The 15,432-nt window shown below is 38.9% G+C and overlaps 1 protein-coding gene across 6 annotated transcripts in view; it reads left to right on the top strand.

The window, feature by feature from the left end:
• Nucleotides 1–15,432, top strand: part of MID1 (midline 1) — a 388,305-nt gene that overhangs the window by 154,803 nt on the left and 218,070 nt on the right. Inside the window, exon 1 of one of the 6 annotated variants that reach the window (XM_055377021.2) lies at nucleotides 1,773–2,048. The exons of 4 other annotated variants lie outside the window; for them this stretch is intronic. The gene's annotated coding sequence lies outside the window, so the exon portion shown is untranslated. Of the gene's footprint in view, nucleotides 1–1,772; nucleotides 2,049–15,432 lie in introns of those variants that run through there. One more of the 6 variants, XM_055377025.2, reaches the window with a different exon arrangement.

Raw genomic sequence — 15,432 nt, 5'->3', positions numbered from 1 at the left:
ACACCTTTATTTATACCAACAGGCAAAGGATCGATTTGGCCCTCAGACCATAGTTTGCCCACTCCTGACATAAGAGGATGAGTAAACATACAGGAATCTCGTGTCTGTTTCTGCCCTTTTAACCACAATCCTTCCCTTCCCCTATAAGAAACTATCTTTATTAGATTCTTACTGATCCTTCTAGAGTTCCTGTTTTTGCAAATACAAGCCTATGCATATATAGACTTCATCCTCCCACTGCACCTCTCTTATTTCCCTCAGCCCCATGCCCTCTTCAGCACTTTGTTTTCATTGCCTGGGCATCTGTCTATATTAGTACATAGAGATCTGATATTCCATTTTGCCATTGCGTAGTACTTCACTATATATATATGCCACAAATTAGTCAATCTACTGCTGCCCATTTGTGTGGTTTCCTTGTATTGCTTGAAAATATGACATTTCTTGCTTTCTCTGGTGATTGTGTAGAATAGGTGCCTAGAAGTGGGATTGCTGGGAGGAAGGGTCCATGCATCTATAAATTTGTTAGATTGCCAAATCTCTCCGCCAACCCCAGATTGGTGGTGGTATATTATACTCCCAGCAGCAACCTATAAAAGTGCCCATTTCCCCAGAACCTCATCAATGGTGTATGAGCCAAACCTTTGAATTTAGTCCACTCTGACAGGCAATAAATTATACTTCAGTGTAGTTTTAATTTACATTGATTTTATTGCAAGTGAGAAAGAACACCTTTCCATGCATTTAAAGACTAATTATATGTCTCCTTTTGTTTCATAACCTTTGCCCGTTTTTCTTTTGGGTGGTAGGTTTTTTTCTCTTTTCCAAGTTTAGGCATTCATTAAACATGAAGGAGATGGGCCCTCTGTCCCAGTTCATTATTTCTTTTGACTTGATATATGCTGTTTTATTTTGCCATGGAAAAGGTTTTTAAAATGTTTATGTAGATACATTTATTGATCATAGAGATATATAGGTGTAGCTATAGATACAGACATAAATATCTTCTAGATTTTTTACTCTCTTTGTACTGGACATCTGAGATGAATGTAGGTGAAAAGGATAGAGGTGATGGTGAGAGTCAGAAAGATATTAGAGCTTTTACTTACAAGTAAGTTTGTATCCAAAATTCAAATAGATTATCCAGGTATTATTTTAAATGTTAAGACCGGTGGCAGGTACTGGTACAGAGAACAACTGAGAATAGAGCAAAATGGCTAAGGAAAAGGAGGGAAAGGAAACTATTTTATATCAAGAAAATTATGATGCTAAACAAGTTCTAGTAAGACTGAAACCCATGATATAGACACTTTAAATATTTTTGTAGTTGCTTACATATAATTTTATGGCAAAATGTCTTAAATTGCGTATAACAAAGATATTAGTATCATTGAGCTAGTGTTCAGTAGTGCTCCTTTTGAAGGTTATTATTCTGCTATCATGTTACAAACTTTTTAGAATATTGAGTTCTGTGCTTTTGTTTGGTTTTGTCTGAATTCTCTGCCTAGTATGTTCATCTCATCCTACTCCCATTACTCCAGCAAAGGGGAATCAGAAAACTGAGGTTAAGAAAGACAAGTAAGTTATAGCATTTGCTATGCACCTCAGACTCATTTTTGCTATTGAGATGGCATTGTCACCAAGCAGAGGCAATTTTCTTTTTCTGGAGAGGAGAGGCAGGACAGGGGCCTGGGGTGGGGGGGTGCGGCCAGAACTATGATGTCACAGATTGCATTGTCTCTTGGGAAACTCATCCATCAAACCGTCACCTCTGATTCTATGCAGGGTCACTACGAAAGAGGCAGCCTGCCCCAGTTTGGGTATTCTGAAGTGTTAGTATGTAGTGGAGCTGGTGGTGTGAAGCTGATTCATTTTGTTTCAAAGCCCCAAATGGCATGCTGCCGAACACAGGCACAAGCACAGCAGCGTCTCCTTAGAAATAATGACTCCAAGGCAAACAGCCCTCATTGCAAAATGTAGAAGTCTGCCATCTGCTCGTCTCCACTGTGGTTTATTCGTTTCAGGGTTTTAAATGACGTAATAAAAAGGTAAGTCTTCTTTTTAAAAACTGGAGGGGTAAGTGGGAATTCCAGATTGATTATAGCATATCTGGAATATATGTAAGATATTTGCCTTAAGTTAGAAGAGGATTTGAATTTATAAAGTGTGAATATTATTTTCAAATGCAAGTGCAAATCCTGTCCTGGGAAGATAAGGTAAAATCCATATCTTAAAGAAGGTCATGCCTTACAACTTAGCAATTTTATTTGGTATTTTAAAAACATGATTTTTTGAAAAATGAATTTTCATAAAGACAGTAATTTTCCAGATGTTTGATAGTACATATCGATCACTTTTTCATATATGATATTCCACCTTTTCTTGATGTTTTCAATCTATTTTCAGCTTTTGGATGAGTTAAAAACAAGCAGCTGCTATAAATTGTCAAGGGCTCTTAAAATGAGGTGCCAGATAGATTTGGGAAGCGTCTAGCTGATTTCTACATAACTCGTTTGGAATTACTCTGTTATGGGAGGGAGTATAAAGGGTCATAAGACTCAGATGAAGTTTGAAGCTGAGGTGTCCTCTCTCCCATCCCTGAGGGATAGTGACCAGGGTTTGGAGATATAGGAAGAAGCAAATGCACACCTCCGTGCCTCGCCATGACCTATCGTATTCCAGTCGATGAGGAGTCCAGAGGGCTGGGATCCATGACTCCCTGAGGATTCGCCTGGCAGGAATGAATGCCAGCAAACACCCCCCTTCCACCCCTCCCCTCCTAGCTCCCCAGGAGAGGCGCTTCTGCAGAAGTCATTTGGTGTGTGTGCTGGTTTTCCTTGTGAGAGGATTAGAGAATAGGGGAGTGCTTTGTGAGAAAAATCCTGGGAGAGGTTGCTGGGAAGAAATCAAACAGAGGGAAGGAAGACTTCAGCTTTCAGAGTCCCCTCAGTCAAGTAAGTCTGAGACCCAGTTGCCTGGCCCAGAGCAGCTGAGGGGTTGTTTCCTTTCGTCCACGCTAGGAGAAACTGGTAAGGCTCATTTTATTCTCTACTGCTCTGGGATGCTACTGTAATTGCTTTTCTGAAGCGCAGGGGTCAGAAGGGAGGGAAGTTGGTTAGTGACTTTGCGGACGTCCTGCATCGGCTCTGTCTGGTGTATGAGGACGGCGCTGTTTCTGGTACAAAGGGCTGGTAGCCACAGAACAATTTTACTTTTCCCAAACTTGATTAGCATCACTTCTGAGCAGCTGACTTAAGCAAAAAGCATGCCCACGCAGAAACTATACCCCATAGAGGAATGCACTTATCTATCAGATACTCGGATCTTTAAAGCATTTCTATCTCAATTTGATTAGTTTGGGGGGTACAACTTCAGGAGAGTGAGAGAAAAACCCGGTCCTTCTGGAAATTTTTCAATTGTCTGTTTCCTGTGAGAATGTATTTTTGCCATTGTATGTATCACCTGTTTTGTAACAAGAGCTGTTCAGATCCAAGCCACTGTTAAAAATCCAAGTAGTACCTAGCGCAAGTTCAAGACACTGTGAAAGGAGGGGAGAGTGTTCACACTCAAGTGAGGAAAATGGAACTTGAAGAACTTCATATTCTTTGTCTGTATGCAGAGGAGTTCTAATTGGAAAGAAGAAATGAGGAAGCTGCCCTAGAGTCAGAAAGAATAGGTACACGTTTCCTTCAACATTTTCAAAGAACCAGCTCATGCACACAGCCTTCTTGGGCAAATGTTGCTTCTTACTCCCTAATTCCATTCTGTTATTTCTAGAGCTGACTTTCATATTTATGTGAAGATATATATAGAATACATTATTTATATTACTTATATATTTAAAATTTATATGTATACACACACACATATAAATATATCCTTTTATCATATCCTGGCAAACTTGAGCCTGAAGAGTTTAGAAATATATTGATTCAGTCTGAAGCAAATTATCCCTTAAGCAAGCTACAAAAGTCCTTCTGAGAGGCGTGTTTGGAGTTGGGGGCTGTGTGAAGAAGAGAAAAGTGGCAGACAGCTGTTGTTTCTGTGATGGACAAGTCCAGAAGCCTTTCCTCATAGCTGAGAACTAAATTCCTAAAAACTCTGCGCACCTTCCCCCATCCCCAAGACAGGGTGGTAATCTTTGTTGTTGTTTTTGCCCTGAGAAAATTTGAGTGCTGCCTAATTTAGGGGGCTCTCTGCATTTTTTCCTCCTCATAAAAATAAAACTAGAAGCATTGCTAAATGCAAAGTTCTGATGATGGATGTTTCATTTCTAAACTTAACATATGCCAATACACTTATTATCATTTCGGTTGAGTCTGCCCATCATGAAAACACTGATCAAGTAAAATGATTCAACACAAATTATTCAAGTCTGCAACTGTTACTTCAGTTTACTTAATTCTACAGTCTTAAGATGATGTGCTTATTAGAATATACAAAAATTGAAAATGCATGCCATTTATTTCATTAATAACAACCAGGTTATTTAAACTATAGGTTATAAAATATAGGTTTCAACTACAGGTTATAAACTATTTAAATACAGTTTCTTTGCATGCACATTGATATGAAAACCTGAAAAAATATATGCTTTTTCTTTTAAAATGAAATAATTATTTGCCTGAGATATCCTTTGCCAAAAAATGAAAGTCAATTCCCTTTCAATTTCAGTTTTTTATTCTTTTCTCAACTGAAAATGCTAATTCAACCAAACGGTGTTATCTTTGCCTTTAGGAATTGTTTACGGAATGCTGGCAGTCAATTTGGGAGTCCTGAGTGTGAGATAACAGTTAATCAATTTATCTGTGAACTGTGAAGTTTTCAGGTTTTGATCAACATTATTCACTATTCTCCACCCCATGCTCATTCTGGTTATAAAGACTATTTACCTTCATTATTATATTTGAACGTGAGAGCGTCGAGTTTATTAGAATTGATTTTTTTTCCAGGTTGATCTTCTGAAATACTTTGGCCAGTTTTCACTACTGCCTTATGAGGTTTTCATTCATCTGGCATATATTTATTGAGTGCTTGGGTGTCACTAATATGGCACATGTTTGCTGTTAGAGATGAAAGCTATGTTTTGTGGAGTTTATTGCAGAGGCAACCAAGGCTAGAAGGAAAAGACCAACTCGTGCTGTTCTAACAATTGTTTGCCAGCTCCCGTGGTTCAATTGAGAATGTGGTTTCAGCAACAACGAAAAACTCTTAATTCTTCTGAATTATTGATACATTAAAATATGTTACTGGCTACTTGGAACCTGTGAGCTGAGTTAATCAATAACCCTCTCACATTGCACAAGACCCACTGTGTGTTATTCTCATCACTGGCCATTTAAATAATTCAAAAGAAAGGTTTCTCGTGAATTAACCTTGCCATTGCACAAATTGGGGAAATACAGAACAAAACATTCCAGCATCCTTAATCTTTAGAGCTTATAAATTACTGTTCCTTCTCATTTTTTTCTTGATGTATTAGTTTTTTCTGTTAGATGACTTTTGTTAAATGTTTTGATATATCATAATAATACACATAATTTGCAATAATGTCAGTAAGAAAAAAGAATCATGGGAAAGAAATGAACATGTCTTGAATCCACCGTATACCAGACACTGCCCTGGCCCCTTTTCAAGCATGTTATCATTTACTCTTCTCAACAATACTGCAAAATAGGTATTATTGGGCCCATTTTAAAGATGACAGAATGAAGGACCAGAGAATTTAAGAATAAAATCATGCCACACTACTAAGGTAGCAAACCCAAATCTGTTCCCTGCTCCACAAAAGCACTTTTTAGCACACTTCTATATTGCTCTCTTACCAGCCATGTCTTTCTTCCCAGATCTCGTATCAAGTGAGAACTCACTATAGCTTACCTTAATGCTTCCAGAGAATCTCCGTTGACAGCTTCTGCCTGTTCCCTATCTTCCTTTATGATCAGAGAGCCAACACATATAACTATGGATTGGACAGGCACCATATGTATTTACGTGTAAAAATGGCTTTTGAAACATCAAGGTAGAAACATCATATTAGGTTAAAATACAGAATACAGTATTTTAGATTTGCTCAGTTAAGAGAAATTACAGACTTGGTTTAGTTTGGTTTCTGGCCATGCCTACCCTGATTTCCACCAGCTATCCAGTAGGGAGCCCCGGTCTGCATGTACGCTGTGACATATTTGTTTGTATAGAGATCTGCTTGTATAAAGATCTAGGTTTCTATACCGACACAGCCTCACTTTCTGCCCCCAGCAGGTGAGCAGAAGACAAGATGGAGTTGTAGAAAAATGCATCCCTTACCCCCATCTGAAGTTACTGGTTGAGGGAAAGAAAATCATAACACATTATTAATAAAAAGAATTCTAAATATATCAGTGCATTAGTCTGGTACTCTCATAGTATAGTCATTCACTTACCGCAACACAATTATTTAGTCAGCACTATCTATCCAATTGCCTTGTGTACTAGTTTCCGATGGCTGCTGTAATAAATTACCACAAATTATTAAAAATTTAAACAACACGGCCAGGCGCAGTGGCTCATACTTGTAATCCCAGCACATTGGGAGGCTGAGGCAGGAAGATCACTTGAGCCTAGGAGTTCAAGACCAGCTTGGGAAGCATAGAGAAACCCCTCCTCTGCAAAAAAATAAAAAGTTAACTGGGTGTGGTAGCACATGCCTGTGGTCCCAACTACTTGGGAGGCTAAGGAGGGAGGATCCTTTGAGGCCAGGAGTTTGAGCCTGCAATGAGCTATAATCATGCCACTGTACTCCAGCCTGCCCATCTCAAAAAAAAATTAAACAACACAAATTTATTTTATTACATTCCTGGAGGTCTGAAGCACAAAATGGATCTAAAATCAAGGTATCAGCATGCCTGCATTCCTTCTGAAGGCTCTAGACAAGAATCTGTTCCCTGCTTTTCCAACTTCAAGAGGCTTCTGGCACTCCTTGGCTCATGGCGCTGCATGTTTCTGACTCTGCTTCATTCGTCACATTGCCTTCTCTGACTCTTCTGCCTCCCTCTTTCCACTATAAGGACCTGTGCAATTACACTGGGGCCACCAGGTGACCCCATGGAAATCTTCCCATCTTGCATCCTTAGACCTAACCATATTGAAGGATGTCGAAGGATGTGGTTAAACATCCTTAGCTACATCTGCAAGGTCCCTTTTGCCATGTAACATAACACATACAAAAGTTTGGGAGATTAGAACATGGACAACTTTGGTGGGGAGCATTGTTCTGACTACCACATCTTCTTTCAATTTTTTTTTTTTTTTTTTGAGACAGGATCTCGCTCTGTCACCCAGACTGGAGTGCAGTGGTGCAAACATGGCTCACTGCAGCCTCAACTTCCTGTGGTCAAGTGATCCTCCCACCTCAGCCTCCTGAGTAGCTGGGACTATAGGCATGCACCACCACGCTCAGCTAATTTTTGTATTTTTTGTAGACATGGGGTTTCACCATGTTGCCTAGGCTGGTCTGGAACTCCTGGGCTCAAGCGGTCCACCTGCCACAGCCTCCCAAAGTGCTAGGGTTACAGGTGTGAGCCACCATGCCCAGACACAAATTTCTTTATATTGACTTGATATGTATTTATTCCATGATCTTGTAGGCAGTAGGGAGCCATGGAAATATTTCAAGTGGAGAGGTGAAATGAAAATGATCAGGTTTCCATGTTAGAAAGCTCACTGAGAGAGCCCTATGGAGATGGAGGCCCAACTAGGCTGCCTGTTGGAATGCAGGAGAGAGAGGTCGAGAACATGACTTCTGAGAGAATCTGTAGAGAAAAGGACAAGAAGTTTGAGAAATACTAAGGACAGTGCATTGGCAGGACAGCTGAGAGGAAGAGGTTTGTGACTTGGATATCTCAGGTAGATGATGGGGAGGTAGAGAGGATGGGGGACTCTGAGAAGATGTGTGTATGCTGCACTAGGACCTGGGGATAGAACACCGGCCAGAAACACCTTTTCTCCTAAGAAGCTAAAAGCCCATCTGTGAAGACACCAGTAATAATAATAGGAATAACTCATATTCACTGAGTACTTTAGCTTCTTCCAAGCACACTACATTTAATTTTCATATCAACCCTCTTTGGTAGACACTAGTAACATTATCATCTCAGTTTTCTGATGAAGAAACTGAAGCAAGGAGACCTTACGTGATTTGCCCAACATCATGCAATTTGCAAGGAGAGAGAAGGCAGTTGAAGTCAAGTAGTCTGGCTCCAGAATCCATGGTTTTAATTCTTACACTCTACTGCCTTGCTTAACAAACAATTATAATTTTGTGACATATTTAGTATGAGAGCTACCTGTACATTTAATGGGGGCAGGAGTGAACCACAGGGTTAGCAATTACTGCTATCAAGATGAACTGTGAATTTTTCTGAGGCACATTCCTGTAGAAGCCTGGCTATCAGTAGGGTGTGATCCATGACAAAATAAAACATTTATATGGAGTATTAGCCTGGACATCAGGGCAAAATTGGAGAAAGTTCTTATTTCCCTGCTGTCTAAGAATTTATAACCACACTGAGAAAACCATATTGCAATCATAAAAAATAGATGACCAAAAATTAAATGGTTCCAAGGCCCTCTGGATAAATATGAAGTGAGAGCATAGTTCTTTTCTAAAAGAGAGTGGGAAAGAACAAGGCAATAAGAAGGTCAAGATGATGGGATGCAGAGCCATTGTGTACATTCATTGAATGACTTAATGTGTTATGCACTTGCATTCTCCCATGTCCAACAACACTATAAAATAATGGCAGGGTGAAATTTGAATCCCAAGGTCTCTCACTCTGCTATGTGTGTGTTTAAAGAATGTTGGGACAGAGCTCCCTTTGAATAAAATTTTTAAATGCCTTAGGAATCCTAAAATGATGCTTACATTTTGTAAGATCTTGATACCTTGACGTAGTTGTTCTTCATTATCATTATCATTGACTAGTTGTTGGGTGGAGCTGCCCTGGGCGTGTGAAGATTTCAGTATCACTCAATATAGGTGGGTCTTTAAAAGAAAATCATGCCAGGAAAGATAGATGTAAACTTATTTTTTTACATTCTCTTTTATTTTCTTTAATATTCTGTATCTTTGTAGAAGCTATAATATGGAATTATAGACTATTTACTTATCGGCTTTAAAAAGCACTGTGGTAATCATTAGGTAATAAATTTCTTACCAAGAGATATTACTGAAAGGAATGTGGTTTTTATTCTTTTATAGCCAGACCACCAGGAAGATATGAGACCTTGCCATTTAAGTTTGCTTTTTAATTTGTGTAACAGAAAGATTCATATTTAACCTTTTCTACTAGACATGTATTTAACAAACAATTATTTGGTATCTACTATGTGAAAGGGACACATTTTATTCCATTTGTTCCTTGCAATTCTTGTTAGGAAAGACCCTCTTTACAGTGGAAGAAGGAGAATCTCAGAGAATGGCCCAGCCAGACTTGAACTCCTGTCTTCTGTCTCAGCCCAGAAGACTTGCTCCCATGTCCTTTAACCTACTTAGCTAAGACAGATATTCAAAGCCACTGAGGAAGGACTCCATATTTCTTCATTTGGAACAGCAAACTAGGAGAGTTTGGTTATATCCCCATGACCAATGGTAGGTATATTTTGGGGCAATTATCTCTATGCTAAAATCAATATTGCTATTTATCAAGATAATCTACAGCTTGCCTTAAAGATAGAGAGGGGATTTCAAAGTCTATTTGTTGAAAAGATTACTCTCTGGAATTGTAGAATTTGCTTCAAAGTGAGATTTGCAAAAAATATGAGATTTATACCATAGCTGTCTACCCAATCCCTGAAAGATTTCCATTCAAGGTGACATCTGTTCAGGCTTACACACTGCTTACCTATGTGTTGGTGAAACACTTTCTGTGAACCTTCTAAATGTTCTCGCCGCACTCTGACTTCACCCAATACTCATGACAAGAAGAGGACAAAGCTAGAATTATTATACCAGAGTATCTGACCCTGGGTTCAATGCTGAGAGTGGGTCACAATTAGTTTTAATAGAAAATAACATATAATTACTGACAGGTGCCTTGGGGCATGGGAAAATAGCATTTAAAATAATGTTTTTAGTGATACATTGCCTACAGGATGACATCATGCAAGCTTAATGGCAATGCTTGAAGGTGAGAACTGACTATCATGTTGAAAGGGAAAGTTTGTTCAGATTTATTCATCCACCATCAGGGAATCAAACATGTCCTAGATTTCTAAGACTAACGAAACAAGAAACTAAAATCTACTATTGAAATCTAAATAAATACAGTTATCAATGTGCTGATAAGATCTGCAAAGACTAATAGCATAAGCCCTTAATGAAAAATTATTTTATTCAATGACTTACCAATACAAAGGTTAGATATCCTTACATCAAAGTAATACTGTATTATTCTTCCCTATAGTTCTGTACCACAAGGAAAAATTAGTGCTTTATTTTTGCTAATTCACAAATTTGTTAAAGTGATGAACAAATTTAATTTCCATATACATGTGTAACTTCAAATGTACAGAGGCGTGAAGCTATTGCAAACACAAGCTTGCTCACTAAATTTTATTTGATAATATCTATTGCCTTGCCATATAACAGCAAGAGCAAACATTCTAAAACTTCTAAGTAAAAGGAAATCATCCGTCTTTTTAAATTATGTGAACTTTACCTTATTTGTAAAGTACTGTATAGAACCAAGAAAAGTGTGGGAAATTGGAACATAATTGGAACATAATAGGCATTTAAGCCTTATATTTTCACAACAAAATTGCCTTAAATTAAAATAAAAATGATATGCAAATAGGATTTGTTTATCCAAATGTGGGCAAAAGGGCTGTAAAGATACCAGTATGTATTAGAACGACATGAATAATTTATTTTATAATGTAAAACCTAATAAAGATTTAATGATCACCCATAAGCCTTTAAAATTATGTGAGTAATAGCACTATGGCAGGCAAATACAGGCAGCTATTACAGCTCTACCAAAACTCTGTTTATAACTCTTTGTATGTTACTTTTTGGAAAGGGTGGGTCACAGAACGATGTAATAAATGGTTGCAAAGAAGTTTCTGTCCCAAGATGCCTATTCAGTGAATTCTAGAGCTCAAGCTGCTTTTCTCTAAAACCATGCAATACATGCCTTTGCTTCAGGACTGGACTAACCATTTTCTGATTTATAAATTTAATGATTTCAATATTATGGAGTAACTTCAGTGAAGAAAAGTTGTTTTAGGGGCTTACTTTCCTGCAACGATTGTTGCCCTGTTGCTTTTAATTCCATTTGAATGCATGCTATGGAGTAGTTGAGTTAAATCCATGGCATCTTGGTTATTCTTCACGGATGAGTTCCAGTTCTTTGGGTGATACAACTGAAAGCTCACAAGATGCTGTGTATCGGCACTGAAACAATCAGTCTTTGAGCTTTGGGGAAATTACTCAAGCAGCGAATTAATCATTGCAATTCTGGTCCCCCTTCACAAATGCTAGGTCTCCGAAAAGACTCCCCCCACACACCCCTGTTCCCGGTGCTCTTATTAAAGGTGTAAAATTTCATAAACCTTTAGTAAAACATTATGAATTCTCTTTTTGTGCAATACAGCTGGTATTTCTTCCAGACATATATTTCCATAATTAAACATCCTAAAATACAAATCCCATTATTATTTGTTATGTCTAGTCAGTAATTAGACCTCAGCTGGTAGGGCAATTTCAGAACAGAGTTTACCAATTTACATACTAATCCAGCAGAGTCTGGTGGGACATGATTAGCATAGATTCAGTCAACATCTTAATTAGCCCTAATCCCAGCATGCACTCCGAGGTGCCTTTACCCCACCCCCACTCATGTAGGTCTTGTTTAGCTGACTATTTTCCTTCAACAAATTCCAGCTCTTCCAAACATATTTTCCAGTGCTCTTTTTCACAGAGGAGATGATTACATCTCAAAGTGGTGTGCCAGGGAGGACATTTTGTGTAAAGCCAGGGAAATGTGAGGCATTGGGCCAGGCGAGTGGTGCATACACAAGTCTGAAGCAAAATCAAGGTACCAGAATCTGTTCTTCTAGAATGTTAGAGTATACCCACTTCCCTGTCCCACCCCCAACTCTAGGTAGCAAGATCTGTAAACCATTCCAAACCTGTGAGAATTTTACCTATTTTGTAAGAAGAATATTCCTTATTCCTGTCCATGATCAGGAGCCCGTTTCATCATTTACCAGCTTTCATGTCAGGAAATTCCTTATGCCTAAATGAAATCCCCCATATTGCATATTTAAGCCCCCTGCCTTTCTATCCATCCATAGTGGAAACAGAGAACAGGTGGCCCCCTATGAAAAGCTCGTCTTATAGCTGAGGACCGTAATTAAATTATCTCCTTTACCTTCTCTTCTTCAGGTTGGATTTTTCCAGCTCCTCGACTTTCCTCTGAGCTCCCTTTTCTTCACCTCTTTGATCTTTGTGGTTTTCCTCTGAACTCTTCCCAAGTTCCCCACACCCCCTTTAATTGTGCTCAGAACTAGGCCGAGTATCTTTGAAATCATTTGAATGGCCAGATTTCCTCAGGATAAATACCAACACTTGAGTGTACCTCCATATCCAATTTACTTCTAGAATCAGTGCCTGCTGTTAGTTAGCTGGCTAGTTTCACTTATTCCTCTTCCATTTTTCAAAAAACTCATTTGGTGTGCTATTGCATAATCTAGAGGGGATTTCTTCTATTTGCTTTTTTTTTTTTTTTTTTGCAGTTTATCAAGGGCACTTTGAGTTTCAATTTCAATTTGCAAAGCTATAAACTACCAGTATCTCCTGCTAAGGTTTGAAGTCATTTGCAAATTCAATTTGAGCATTACCAATAAATTATTGCACAATCCTAGGGGAAAGACATCAATAGGGACTGAGAAGATCCCAGGAGATTATCACTTGCTAAGACCTTCATCTCAAGATTCTTCTCTCTGCTTTCCCTGTTCTCTGCCACTCTTTCCCACTTTGACCTTTGTCTTATGACATAGCCTTTCCCTATTTCACTCTTTTTTCTCTCTCTTTTTTTATTTTTACTTATTCTTTCTCTCTCATCGTGTCTTGCATTTTCACTCAACACTTTCCAGCCATCCCCTGCTTGAGATTGTTCCCCATCTAGAAAATGTGTCTGGTCATAGGGAAGAGACAATGGAATAAGAGAAACATCCCAAACAATTTTCCTTTTTGGCTTTGTACTGACCTAGCTGAAATCAGGTCACGTGTGTCACAGAAAAAAGCAAGTCAAAAGTGCTGACTGATGGATATAATAAACATCAGGGCAAAGAAGTGAAGATGGCTACTTGGCCAGGCGGGGTGGCTCACGCCTATAATCCCGGCACTTTGGGAGGCCGAGGTGGGTGGATCACTTGAGCCCAGGAGTTTGAGACCAGCCCAAGCAACATGGCGAGACCTCGTCTCTACAGAAAATAAGAAAATTAGCTGGGTGTGGTGGCGTGTGCCTGCAGTCCCATCTACTCTGGAGACTGAGGTGGGAGGATTGCTTGAGCCCAGGAGATCAAGGCTGCAGTGAGCTAGGATTGCACCACTACACTCCAGCCTGGGCGACAAAGCAAGAATCTGTCTCAAAAAAAAAAAAAAAAAAAGTGGCTATTTGAGTCTAGCCGTGACAGGTCAGGAACTGTTTGCAGCCTCGAAGCCTCAAGACCTTTCTGGCCACACAAAAAGAGCTAGTCAGAGTGTTGCGAGGTTCGTGTGTAAAAGACCAGCTGAATTCACCTCCAGACTCTAGCTTGATTTGTCAGGGGCCAAGCATGTGTTTTGAATTCCAGAAGGTGTCCCAGCTTGCTTTAAAAGTCAGGGTCTGTATCAATCTCTGTCTAGAGGCTTAAGAATCCTTAAGATTATAAAAGGTTTATTCATATGGCTTTGGAGATTTTTTTGAAATAGTTGTACATCTGTGAGCAAGAAGCAGGTGTGAGGGCTTTGACCTAGATGTCTTCATAGCCAAAAATATCTCTTGCTATTAAGAGCTACAAAAACGATTCAAATATCTCATATTGTTGCACTACTTCAGGGGCTACGGATGGAAGATCAAATGCCAAGGATGATGTTGTGAGTCTCTGTTTGACTGGTTGGTTGATTTGGTTTGTTTTTTATTTTTGTATGGCCGCTTGAATTGTGTGTGTGTATTTGATGCAACTTAAAGTTTTAAATTTCCTCACCAATAAATAACTTACATTCTAGATGTTTAATTAATATGCATATCCTTAATCTCCTTGTTTCCCATTCTAATTTCTGATGGCTTTTCTGAAATCATGTGAGGCAAATACACTCTCCCACTTTTCACCTGACCAGACCAGAAGTGTGTGCAAGAAAGGACTTTGATGGTTAGTTTAGTAACTACCAGAAGCCATCACAGAGGCTTTACCAGCTCAAGTTAAGAAAAGGATTATTAGTGGAAATGAAATATGGTGCAGTCACTTTGGAAATGGTTTGGCAGTTCCTCAAAAAGTTAAACATAAGGTTACCATATGATCCAACAAGTGTACTTCTAGGTATATATCCAAGAGAAATGAAAACATATGTTCACACAACAACATGTATATGAATGTTCATAGCAGCATTATTTACAATAGCCAAAAAGTGGAAACAGCCCAAATGTTTATCAATGGATGAATGGATAAATAAAACGTAGCATATTGCTGGGCGCGGTGGCTCATGCCTATAATCCCAGCACTTTGGGAGGCCGAGGCAGGTGGATCATTTGAGGTCAGGAGTTTGAGACCACCCTGGCCAACATGGTGAAACCACCATCTCTACTAAAAATACAAAAAAAAAAAAATAGCTGGACGTGGTGGTACATGCCTGTAATCCTAGCTTCTCAGGAGGCTGAGGCAGGAGAATCGCTTGAACCCGGGAGGCAGAGGTTGTGGTGAGCCGAGATCACACCATTGCACTCCAGCCTGGGCAACAAGAGCCAAACACTGTCTCAAAACAAACAAACAAACAAACAGATACACACACAAAACAAGCAAACAAACAAAAACCCTCTTTTAACTTCATAGTTAAAACCATAGTTTTGCATTCCTAGCTGTCATGAGTGAAGCTGAGATTTAAAAAAGTAATATAAGACTATCACAAACCAAAGTTACATCTAACATAAATGTCCATTCATATTTCATTTGGCTGTGATTGTGTATTTGTGGCATGTATATGGGTGTGTAGGGAGGATGCGTGTGTACTCATACAATGTTAGGATCAACAGGACCATAGGAATCTCCTAATTCAAGCTCAATATTAACACATTCAATATACATAGGTTCGATATTTATAATATATACTGCTGATTGTGCAAGAATTCTTCACATTCCCATGGCCTTCTTTAAGAGGCCATCATAGCACACATCTAATTTTATCCTAACATA

Source organism: Gorilla gorilla, chromosome X, assembly GCF_029281585.2.
Source record: "Gorilla gorilla gorilla isolate KB3781 chromosome X, NHGRI_mGorGor1-v2.1_pri, whole genome shotgun sequence".
In the NCBI taxonomy this organism is placed as follows: domain Eukaryota; kingdom Metazoa; phylum Chordata; class Mammalia; order Primates; family Hominidae; genus Gorilla; species Gorilla gorilla.
Note: the sequence above shows the minus strand (reverse complement) of the source record. Positions and strands in the feature narration are given on the sequence as shown.